We start from the raw sequence: 12,329 nt of genomic DNA on the forward strand, positions 1-12,329 counted from the left end.
CAAAATTAAGTAATGATGTTTGTGGATATTGAGGAATATACAGTGCCTTGAAAAAGTATTCATACCCTTTTTCCACATTTTTGTCATGTTACAACCAAAAACGTAAATGTATTTTATTTTGATTATATGTGATAGACCAGCACAAAGTGGCACATAATTGTGAAGCGGAAGGAAAATGATAAATGGTTATCACATTTTTTACAAATAAATATCTGAAAAGTGTGGCGTGCATTTGTATTCGGCCCCCTTTACTCTGATACCCCTAACTAAAATCTAGTGGAACCAATTGCCTTCAGAAGTCACCTAATTAGTAAATGGAGTCCACCTGTGTGTAATCTAATCTCAGTATAAAACATCTGTTCTGTGAAGCCCTCAGAGGTTTGTTAGAGAACCTTAGTAAACAAACAGCATCCTGAAGGCCAAGGAACACACCAGACAGGTCAGGCATAAAGTTGTGTATTTATTTGTAAAAAAAATTGAAAGCCATTTATCATTTTCCTTCCACTTCACAAATATGTGCCACTTTGTGTTGGTCTATCACATAAAATCCCAATAAAATACGTTTACGTTTTTGGTTGTAACATGACAAAATGTGGAAAATTTCAAGGGGTATGAATACTTTTTCAAGGCACTGTACAGTATATATAACTGAAAGTTTTTGTGCCACATTTTTCAGATCAGTTTTCCAAAATTTACCACTCCATCATTGTGGCATGGATGGAAATTGTCCTCTAAACTCCTATTGTGTTATGGTTCTACTGAACAACTTTTTTTGTTAGCAAATCTTTCTTTTTCTGTCAGGACAGATATAAAGTGCTAAGATGCCTTCACATTTCTGCAGCAGCCTCCAAAAAACATTCCATTATGGCTGAATGCCGGGATGCTCTGACAGGCAAAGCTCTGACACTTCTTGTCCCGGATGCATTCCTTTTGGCCACTTAGGCTGCCCATCATAGTGATGGGCCAATAAGAATGGTTGGGGCTGCACGTAGGAGCTTTGCCTACCATAATGAACCGGGCTGCTGAAAGTATATTGGTAGATGTCTGGGGCCGGAAGCTTGAAGGTTCCAGAGAGTATTGGGCGGGACAGAACCTTTATTCTGTTGTCCAGGCTTTGCTATTTGCCGGCATCCTGTATGAGTACACAAGAGTGCCGGGGCAAAAATGAGAGTTTTTGCAGGAGCAGGCGGAGTTGTGGCAGTTGCTGTAGCCTGGAGGGAAGTGTACTCCTCTCTGGAGACCAAGGAAATATCCTCGAGACAGCACGCCATGTGGGAGAGGTTTCAGGCCATTGGACCGAGATTGTTGGGCCAGATGAGAGACTCTGGGACACTTAGCTGAGGCAACTGGGAGAGAGTCTAGGGGAGCCAGAGAAATATGTGAGTCTTGGATGAGTGAGAACACGTGGAGTATCAGAAGAAGTTTTTAACTAAGGGCTAAGAGTGTGCCTGTGCAGGAAGATGTAATTGAAGCTAAATGAGCTTAAAAGCCAGGTGGATAAGCATTTTTTGTTTGGTGTGAAGCTAAAACCCCTGCATGGGAAACCTGATGTTGTAATGATTGTCTTTTCCGTTTTCTTTTAATATAAGTGGGCCACCAGATCCTTAAAGTGGAACTTTACTCTCCAAATCAACATATAAAGTGATTTTCCAACAAAATAAAGCATGGAGACATGGATGGATGGTGGAGTTTGCTTTTAATATTAAAAATTAATTAAATAGCGTTTTTGGGTATTTTCACGATTTTTTTTTCTATGCAGAGAATTCTCTGCTCTGCTGAAGCCACAGCCGTCAAAAGAAAAAAAAGTCTGCCAAGTATCACAACATTCATTAGCCACGGAACTAAGTATAAACATTGTAACGACATGTCCTAGGAATACACTTCGGTGTGTAAATGAGGGACGTTTAACCATCTAAACACTAAACCTCTTTCTTACATTTGCTAGTTTCAAGTTAAAATCATTATTTTTTGCTAGAAAATTACTTAGAACCCCCAAACATTATATATATTTTTTTAGCAGAGACCCTAGGGAATAAAATGGTGGTTGTTGCAATATTTTATGTCACACTGTATTTGCGTAGCAGCCTTTCAAATGCAATTATTTGGGAAAAAATACACTTTAATGAATTTAAAAAAAACTAAACAGTAAAGTTAGCCCAATTTTTTTGTATAATGTGAAAGATGTTACACCGCGAGAATTGTGAGAGAATCATGATCTTTTATTCTAAGCAAAAAAATTGTGATTCTCATTTTGGCCAGAATCGTGCAGCTCTACTGTATAGGTAACACAAATATGCTTTCTATACAACTTCTTCCCTTGTACTACAACATGTTGGAGGCATGTCCCGCATACTGCTTTTTTGGTGCATTGCCCAGTACTTTAAAACCAAAATGCATATGAGTGTACATAGTTATAAAGTCTGTTACCATATAACTCTTGTAAAAAATGCCTAAATAGTAAATAAACATTTCCTCTTGTGTAAAATGCTACATACAAAAAAGTAATAGTGGTGGTTCTCTATCGTACATCACGGGACACGGAGCCACAGTAATTACTGTATGGGTTATATGGCACCTTCAGGTTATGGACACTGCCACACCCTAGACAGGTAGTTCAACTCCCCATACAACCCCTCCCCTTACCGGGAGCACCTCAGTTTTTTCACCAGTGTCTTAGGTGTTGGTCACGAGTAAAGATGTACTTTGCTGAGGTCCTCTGGAGAAATCTTTGCAGGGGCAAGCTGCAACTGGATCCATTCAAAGTGTCTTTTTAAGCTGAATTGAATGGTACTCGGGCCTCTTGGCGGAAGAAACAAGGTTTTGCCTGTAACGCTTCTCTTTTTAGAGAGCTGACCCCTGGATCCAGTGCTTTGGTTTTTTCAGCCATATTTCCTGGCGGGGTGCTTTACAGGTCCAGGGGTGTGGAACCCCCGATAAAAAGGGGTCCCTGAAGGTTTTTTAAACGGAGCCCACCGTCAGAGGTGAAGATTGGGTCTGTCTGGTTTTACCACAGAACCCTGCAGCTGGATAAGGTAAGGGAGATTCCTAAGGAATTTTTCTAATTCTTGGGGCTGTCAAGAGCACGTACCAGTTCCATGCTTGTCAGTCTCGCTCTGTGTTCATACAAGCTGCACGCTTCCTCCAGCCCAAGCCCCAGGTAAGGCGTGAGAAGGGGAGTCTTTTCTTTCAAATGTCCCCCACCTGGACAGAGGTACCTCTTCTCTCCAGGAAGCAGAAGGAGCATGGGCCAGTTGGCGGTATGCCGCGCCGCTCCCGCTACCGCCACCATTACGTCGGTTCTCCGTCCATCAAGCTCTCCTCCCCTCTTCCACCCCAGTCCCCTCCACATCCGATCCAGGTGGATCGGAGCCCGCTCACGCGGGAAAGCTATCTTTTTTTAAAAAGTGGGGGGGGCGTAGTGGGAAGTCGGAGAAAGAGGGCGGGGCTTAGCGCGGTGTTGACATGCCTCAGACGTTCACAAACACAGGGCTGCGTCTGCTATAAAGTGCACCTTTTTTCAGATGCATTCAGCTGATGGAGGGACACAGAGCAGATGGGGGCATGTGAGTGTTGGTGACACAGGCATTCCCAGGGCACATTTCTTTAGCATCAGGATGAGCATTAATAGCAGCGGCAGTTGCTGGACTGTTTGCTCAGCAGTGGGTGCATTTTTGGTGGTACCTCTGCATTTGTGCTTGGCACTATGACCAGAGGGAGAGGAACAAATACCTCAAAAGACAAGGGCACAAAGGGGTTGCCCTCAGACTCTAAGGACCCTCCCCCTGCAACACCATCCCCCCCTGAAAGGCCTAGGAAGGCTGGTCAGAGTGAGCCATGGGGGTCATCAGGGGTTGCAATTGCTTCCGACAGTTCAGCCCCTGTCTATATTACTGAGGAGGGTTTTTCCTTTTTCCTGGAGGAAAGAGTAACAGCTTTAATCGCATCTTCACAGAGTGGAAGAAAAAGCATTAGGTCCCCTTCTACTTCCCAGGATCCTCAAACACAGGAACAGTGGGAGAGGGAAGATGAATCCCCTTCAGGGGACCGTGAAGAGACTGTTGACTCCTCTTCCGAGGGTTCAAGTGGGGAAGGACCTTCTTCAGCTTCACAAGCTGAGAAATTGCTGGTGCATTCTCTTACCGAAATGGTCCGCTCCACATTTAAGCTATCCTTAACTGAGTCAGTTGAAAAGCCCACTTCTTGTTTGTGTTCACTAAAACCTTCTCAGGCTTTGCGTGCCTTTTCCCATTCATTGCTGGAAAAGCTTATGTATTCTGAGTGGGATCACCCAGATAAACAAAAAAGTTTTCAACACTTTATCCTGTGGAGGAGCTAGCATTTACTGCACCCCACATTGCTTTTTATATCTTTTTATATTTTGTGATCACTTTTTAATTTGTCATTTGTGACATATGACATATGACATATTTCAATAAACCTATCGGGTTTGACCTGCACTATCTGGAGCCCTCCCTCCTTTTTTTTCCATATGTTTGTTTCGTTGGAGTTTATGAGGAGCTTTTCGGGGCCACACCTACCTTGATTTCACCGCACTTGTGGAGCTTTGGGATGGAGAGTCGGGGACCCTGCACCTGATCCATTTGACCATCTCCCGTGCACAGTGCTTGATCCGGACCCTTCAGGATCTTGAGCCTTTTTGACCCACTGTCATAAGACGTGTGTCCATCCCAGCTAGTAAGAGTATTTATTTACTTACCTTTGAAGAGTTGCTTAGAGTAACTACAGACAACCTGTTTACTTCCCCCGCTGGTCTGGTGTCACCTTCACAGGAAGAAGTCTCCTTTCAGATCTCTGTGGACTTCATCCTGCACTTGTTTTGGAGTTTATATCTACTATTGGACTCATGTACTTATCGTGTATCGTGTTGACGCAATCAAAGATTCTATTCTTCAAACCTCTCGCCTTACGCTTGGGTTGGTGCATATGTGTAGAATCTTATGGTTTAAAAGTTGGTCAGCCGAAGCGCCATGCAAAAAGCTCCAGGCTGGTTTTCCTTTCCGCTGTGAAAAGCTGTTTGGGTATAATTTGGACAAATATATCCAAAAGATATCAAGTGGGAAAAGTACCCTTTTGCCAGTTAAGAAAAAGAGTAAACGTCCCTCATTCAAACAGGCTTTTCTTCGGTGCCAGGGGCATCAGCCTCCAGGCAGTCTCGACGGCCTCCACCGTCAGGTTCAAGAGGTAAACCTCAGAGTCAACCCCAGGGACAAAAGACGTCCTGGGGGAGGAAACCTACAAGACAGAACACTAAAGCCTCCTTATGAAGGGGCTCCCCCGCTCGTTCGAGTGGGGGGGGAAGACTTCTGCAGTTCTCAAGGGTCTGGCAGGAGGAATTTCGAGACAGTTGGGTGGTCTCCACAATAGCTCTAGGTTACAAACTAGATTTCCGAGAATTCCTGTCTTCTCGTTTCCTCAGTTTAAATGTCCTCAAAGATCCAGAGAGAAAGAAGTCTCTCTTTCAAGCGTTAGACCGACTTTTGACGCAAAAAGTGATCATGGTGGTCCCAAGGGAAGAGCAGGAGTTGGGGTTTTATTCAAACCTTTTCACGGTGCCAAAACCAAATGCAGATGTCAGACCCATTCTAGATCTCAAAGATCTAAACCGGTTCCTGAAAATCATTTTTTTTCCGCATGGAATCTATCCGATCAGTAGTCTCCATCCTACAAGGAGGAGAACCTCTGGCATCAATCGACATACCTGCATGTACCTATTTTCCCCGCTCACCAGAAATATCTGTGTTTCGAAGTAGAAAAACGTAATTTTCAGTTTGTAACCTTGCCTTTCGGTCTAGCTACTGCACCTCGGGTGTTTACAAAGCTTCTGGCCCTTCCTCTGGCCAGATTAAGGACTCAAGGTATAATGATAATAGCATACCTAGACAACCTGCTCTTGATAGACCAGTTGGTAGCCCACTTGGACTAAAGCATGGTCACCACAGTCAACTACCTGGAATACCTAGAGAAATATTCTTTAAAGCCAGTAAGAAGATTAGAGTACTTGGGTCTGGTTATAGATACGGCCCAGAAGAAGGTGTTTTTACCCCAGGCAAAGATCAGCGCCATAAAGAAGCTGGTTCATGTGGTCAGGGCAAAGAAGGGTCCTTCTATTCGCCTTTGTATGAAGTTGTTGGGGAAGATGGCGGCTTCGTTCGAAGCAGTTCCCTATGCTCAGTTTCATTCGAGACTGCTGCAAAACAGTATCCTGTCTGCCTGGAACAAGAAGGTACAAACTCTAGATTTTCTGATGCGCTTGTCGCCAAAAGTGCGCCAGAGCCTCAGTTGGTGGAGGATATCCGAGAATCTGCAGAAGGGGAAACCCTTCTTACCAGTTACCTGGAAGGTGGTAACAACAGATGCCAGCCTTTTGGGTTGGGGAGCAGTCCTGGAAGAGGCGGCTGTCCAAGGGAAATGGTCCAGAACTGAAAGTACCTTGCCCATCAACATTCTAGAGATTCGGGCAGCGCATCTAGCCCTAAAGGCCTGGACATTCAGGTTGCAGAATTCTCCTGTCAAGATTCAATCCGACAGTGCCACAGCAGTGGCTTATATCAATCACCAAGGGGGCACCAGAAGTCAGGCAGCCCAGAGAGAGGTAAACCATAGCCTAACCTGGGCAGAAAAGCATGTGCTGTGCATATTGGCAATACTTAAGTCGCCATCAGTTGTTCCAGGGGGAATGGTCCCTTCACCCCAACATCTTCCTGGCTATATGCCAAAGTTGGGGGATCCCGGACGTAGATCTGTTTGCGTCCAGGTTCAATAACAAAGTCGACAACTTTGTGTCAAGAACAAGGGATCCACTCGCGGAACAGATGCATTGGTGACCCCGTGGGATCAGTTCTCTCTGATTTATGCATTCTCTCCTATTCTGCTGCTACCTTGGCTTCCTCGCAGGATCAAGCGGGAAAGGAAGTCGGTAGTTCTTGTGGCCTCAGCGTGGCCCAGAAGATCTTGGTATGCAGAAATAGTAAAGATGGTGGTGGGGGCCCCATGGACCCTACCACCACGCCCAGACCTGCTATTGCAGGGACCAGTGTTCCATCCTACTTTACAAATGCTAAATTTAACAGTTTGGCTATTGAAACCCACATTCTGAAGAATCATGGACTTTCAGGCTGAGTGATATCTACCTTGATTAATGCAAGGAAGCCAGCTTCCAGAGTCATTTATTATAGAGTCTGGAAGGCATATATTTCCTGGTGTGAATCCAGGGGTTGGCATCCCAGAAAGTATGTCATAGGTAGAATTCTTGCCTTTCTGCAAATGGGGTTAGAGATGAAGATGACCTTGAGTACTATCAAGGGCCATGTCTCGGCCTTATCGGTATTGTTTCAACGTCCGCTTGCTTCTTGCAGAATTGGCGGCTTTAATCATTCACAAGGATAGAGTAGTATTGCGTCCTCATCCTAGCTTTCTGCCGAAGGTGGTTTCAGGTTTTCATCTAAACCAGGACATTGTTCTACCTTCATTTTTTCCAGAACCCTGTCCTACAGAAGAAAAGTCACTACATTCTCTGGATGTAGTGAGAGCAGTCAAAATCTATTTGAAGGCGACTGCTCAGATTCAGAAAACAGATGTTTTGTTTGTGTTGCCTGAAGGTCCTAGAATGGGACAGGCAGCGTTGTAATCTACTATTTCTAAATGGATTTGGCAAGTAATTATGCAAGCTTATGGTTTGAAGAGGAAAGTTCCACCTTTTCAAATCAAAGCGCACTCCACCAGGGCTGTTAGTGCTTCATGGGCAGTGCATCACCAAGCCTCCATGGCTCAAATCTGCAAGGCCGCAACTTGGTCTTCAGTCCATACATTCACCAGATTTTATCAGGTGGATGTAAGAAGGCATGAGGATATCGCCTTTGGGCACAGTGTGCTGCAGGCAGCAGTATAGGTCCTCAGGTCTGATTGCACCCTACTTTTGTTTGTGTCTCCCTCCCCTCAGATAGCATTGCTCTGGGACATCCCATACAGTAATTACTGTGTCCCGTGATGTACGATAAAGAAAATAGGATTTTTATAACAGCTTACCTGTAAAATCCTTTTCTTGAAGTACATCACGGGACACAGAGGTCTCTCCCCTCTTTCTGGTTACACATGTATTGCTTTGCTACAAAACTGAGGTGCTCCCGCTAAGGTTGTATGGGGAGTTGAACTTCCTGTCTTAGGGTGTGCCAGTGTCCATCACCTGAAGGTGCCGTATAACCCATACATTAATTACTGTGGCTCTGTGTCCTGTGATGTACATCAAGAAAAGGATTTTACAGGTAAGCTGTTATAAAAATCCTTTTTTTTTTGTATTTGTTTTTGTTGGTTTGCTATAGTTGGTTTGTATTAATGCTATATCAAGCTATTTCATCAAGATGTGTTTTATGGGTATTTTTTTAGATGGTCCTTAGTTATGGAACCTTTATATTACACCTGATAACTAAGGAAATTTTACTGGAATGATTCTTTACATGTTTTGTTAGAAAATAACAATGAAATGAAATAAAGATATATATGCTTAAAAGGGACGACTTGTTCTATGCATAAAAAAGTAATGGCCCTGGAAAGGCATATGGAAAGCAGCAAGTGGATTTAGGTTAGACAATAGTGATTATCCATCATAATGCAGTCCTAACCTTTCCAGTGCGTTGTTTATGCCTGAGGCATCTAGCAGTAGATATGTTATCTTTTCTAGTTCAAATGAATGATGATGTTGTTGACATCACTCACCACATACTGCCATACAAAAGAAAGTAGCAAGTTGCTGGTTTAGGTAAACTTTTTGGCTGGGTTCACACCATTGCGAATTGGATGCGGATTCCTGGCATCCAATTCGCAATAGCAGGAGATTTTGACCGGCTCTCTGTGGAGCTGGTTCACATATCTCAGCAACGGGTCCGGTGCGTTTTGCACAGAAATGTGCGTCTTTTGATCTGTTTCAGGTCTAAATTCAGATGAAAATTCTAGCTGAAATCGGACCTGAAACGGTGAACTAGGACGCACCGAACTCCTGCTGTTAGCTGCATGTGGCTCATATGTAAACCCAGCCTTAAAGTATACTTTTGATCAGAAAGTAGAAATAGCGTTAGCCATGGTTTGCCTTCACTTTTCTCTTGTTTGCTTAGTGTCCAATTTTTACAGCACGCCTATTATACAACTCAGAAAAAATCGTACTTTGGGTGCAAAATCTGGTGCAGCTCTGCATAGAAACCAATCAGCTTCCAGGTTTTATTGTCAAAGCTTACTTGAACAAGCTGAAGTTAGAAGCCGATTGGTTTCTATGTAGAGCTACACCAAATTTTGAACTCTCCAATTTTAGTAAATCAACCCCACTATTTGCTTCTAAATGCGGAAGCCTTACTGCTGTGCATGGAGCCTTTTGCCGCGTACACACGGTCGGACTTTTCGTCTACAAAAGTCCAACGGACGCCGACGGACTAAAGCTGGCTGGTAATCCGTTCGTGTGTGGGCTTCTCCGGACTTTCAGCAGACTTTTTCAGCCTCAAATCCGACGGACTTTAGATTTGAAACATGCTTCAAATCTTTACGTCGTAACTACGACAGACCCGAAATCCGCTCGTCTGTGTGCTAGTCCGACGGACAAAAACCCATGCTAGGGCAGCTATTGGCTACTGGCTATGAACTTCCTTATTTTAGTCCGGTGTACGTCATCACGTACGAATCCGTCGGACTTTTGTGTGGTTGTGTGTAGGCAAGTCCGTTCGTTAGAAAGTCTGCTGCAAGTCTGCCGAAAGTCCGCCGGAAGTCTGTCGGACAGGCTGTCGGACTTTTGTAGACGAAAAGTCCGACCGTGTGTACGCGGCATTACTGCTATGGTTACATCATTGCATCTCTTATACATCCATTGACATGTCCATTACATCATTGCTTTTGGAAGGATCAACAATAATCCCTCCTTGTCATGGCAATGCGGGCAGTCTCTCAATTGCCATGGCAGTGGGGAAGATAACTTAGTTGCCACAGCAATCATACCAATCCCTTTGTTGTCATAGCAACACAAAGGATGATCACTCTAGCACCATAGAAATGGGTCTATTTTCCCAATAGGATTGATTCCTCAAGTGCCATAAGAATAGGACTAATAGCTTTTGTCTGCATGGCAGTAGTGCCAGTTCCTCCATTACTATGACAGTGGAGTTGACCACACTGTCTCTAAAATAATGATAAAGCCAGATCCCTAAATTGTTTTGGCAAGGAGTCAATTCATACCTGTTGCCAACACCATTGCATCTGGGTTGATCCGTCCGTTCCCATGGCAGAGATGAAAGGACAGCTGAACTTACAGATATTTAGAGGTTCCATTTGCCTTTATAAGAATGCTATTTCCTTGTTTGTCTTTGTCATTTACTTTCTGAGATACAGACCCAGAACAAGCATGTATCTGGAACATCAGAGTAAATTCAGAATTTCTAACCTGCATACTAGCTCCAGCTTTGTAATTTGAAGGTAATAGTGAAATCTCGCAAATAGAGACTCTGACAAATAATGCCCCAAAAATATGTTGTCTTATAAATGTTTATTTGTAAAGCTAAGCTTGTGTATGCTGATGAACTGTCCACCAGCAGTGATTCTTGGCCCAGCAAGCCTTTTTCCTATTTTGCCATTCAGCATTGGCTTCTCTACTGACACTTGACCTCTCAAACCCACAGCTTGAAGTCTTATCTTTTCTTTTAAAATCTTCAGTCATTATTAAACGCTGCATGAAATGCTTAAACTTGTGAGGAGCATCTCACACAAGCTGTTGACTTTTCCTGTCAATGTTTCCTCCTGCTTCCAAGTCCCTTTTTGAAGGAATTGCAAAGACATGTTAAAGTATTATAACATTACATAAATATTATATTAATATTCAGTTTTTAGTATCATGAACTTATCTCCATAACCCTTTAATTTCAATTTATTCCTGGAATCAATTTACCTAAATTTCAATAAAACCTGAAAAATTATGATGTTATAATCTGTTTATATATATATATATATATATATATATATACATACATATATATATATATATATATATATATATATATATATATATATACAGTATCTCCTCACAAAAGTGAATACACCCGTCACAATTTTGTAAACATTTTATTATATCTTTTCATGTAACAACACTGAAGAAATTAAACTTTGCTACAATGTAAAGTAGTGAGTGTACAGCTTGTATAACAGCGTAAATTTACTGTCCCCTCAAAATAACTCAATACAAAGCCATTAATGTCTAAACCGCTGGTAACAAAAGTGAGTACACCCCTAAATGAAAATGTCCAAATTGGGCCCAATTAGCCATTTTCCCTCCCCGGTGTCATATGACTCGTTAGAATTACAAGGTCTCAGGTATGAATGGGAAGCAGGTGTGTTAAATTTGTTGTTATCACTCTTAGACCCCATTCACACAGGGACGACTTGTCAGGCGACCTAGTCGCCTGACAAGTCGCCTCCCGTTCTGTACTATGGAGCCGTTCTAAGGGGAGCGACGCAAGTCGCTCCGACTTAGAAAAAGGTTCCTGTACGACTTCGGGGGCGACTTGGGGCGACTTGCATAGACTTCTATGCAGAAGTCGTTTTGCAAGTCGCCCGGCCATTCGTTTGCAGGTCGCCTCGCTGAGGCGACCGGCAAGTCGTGTTGCCCCTGTGTGAATGGGGTCTTACTCTCTCATACTGGTCACTGGAAGTTCAACATGGCACCTCATGGCAAAGAACTCTCTGAGGAGCTGAAAAAAAGAATTGTTGCTCTACATAAAGATGGCCTAGGCTATAAGAAGATTGCCAAGACCCTGAAACTGAGCTGCAGCACCATACAGCGGTTTAAAAGGACAGGGTCCACTCAGAACAGGCCTCGCCATGGTCCACCCAAGAAGTTGAGTGCACATGCTGAGCGTCATATCCAGTGGTTGTCTTTGGAAAATAGACGTATGAGTGCTGCCAGCATTGCTGCAGAGGTTTAAGGGGTGGGGGGTCAGCCTGTCATTGCTCAGACCATACGTTGCACACTGCATCAAATTGGTCTGCATGGCTGTCTACCCAGAAGGAAGCCTCTTCTAAAGATGATGCTCAAGAAAGCCCGCAAACAGTTTGCTGAAGACGAGCAGACTAAGGACATGGATTACTGGAACCATGTCCTGTGGTCTGATGAGACCAAGATAAACTTATTTGGTTCAGATGGTTTCAAACTTGTGTGGCGGCAACCAGGTGAGGAGTGTCTTGCCTACAGTCAAGCATGGTGATGGGAGTGTCATGGTCTGGGGCTGCATGAGTGCTGCCGGCACTGGGGAGCTACAATTCATTGAGGGAACCATGAATGC

At 43.6% G+C, this 12,329-nt stretch overlaps 1 protein-coding gene across 1 annotated transcript in view; it reads left to right on the forward strand.

The window, feature by feature from the left end:
* Positions 1-12,329, forward strand: part of RHBDF1 (rhomboid 5 homolog 1) — a 243,312-nt gene that overhangs the window by 60,101 nt on the left and 170,882 nt on the right. The window lies entirely within an intron of this gene.

This window comes from Aquarana catesbeiana, linkage group LG06, assembly GCF_042186555.1.
Source record: "Aquarana catesbeiana isolate 2022-GZ linkage group LG06, ASM4218655v1, whole genome shotgun sequence".
In the NCBI taxonomy this organism is placed as follows: Eukaryota; Metazoa; Chordata; class Amphibia; order Anura; family Ranidae; genus Aquarana; species Aquarana catesbeiana.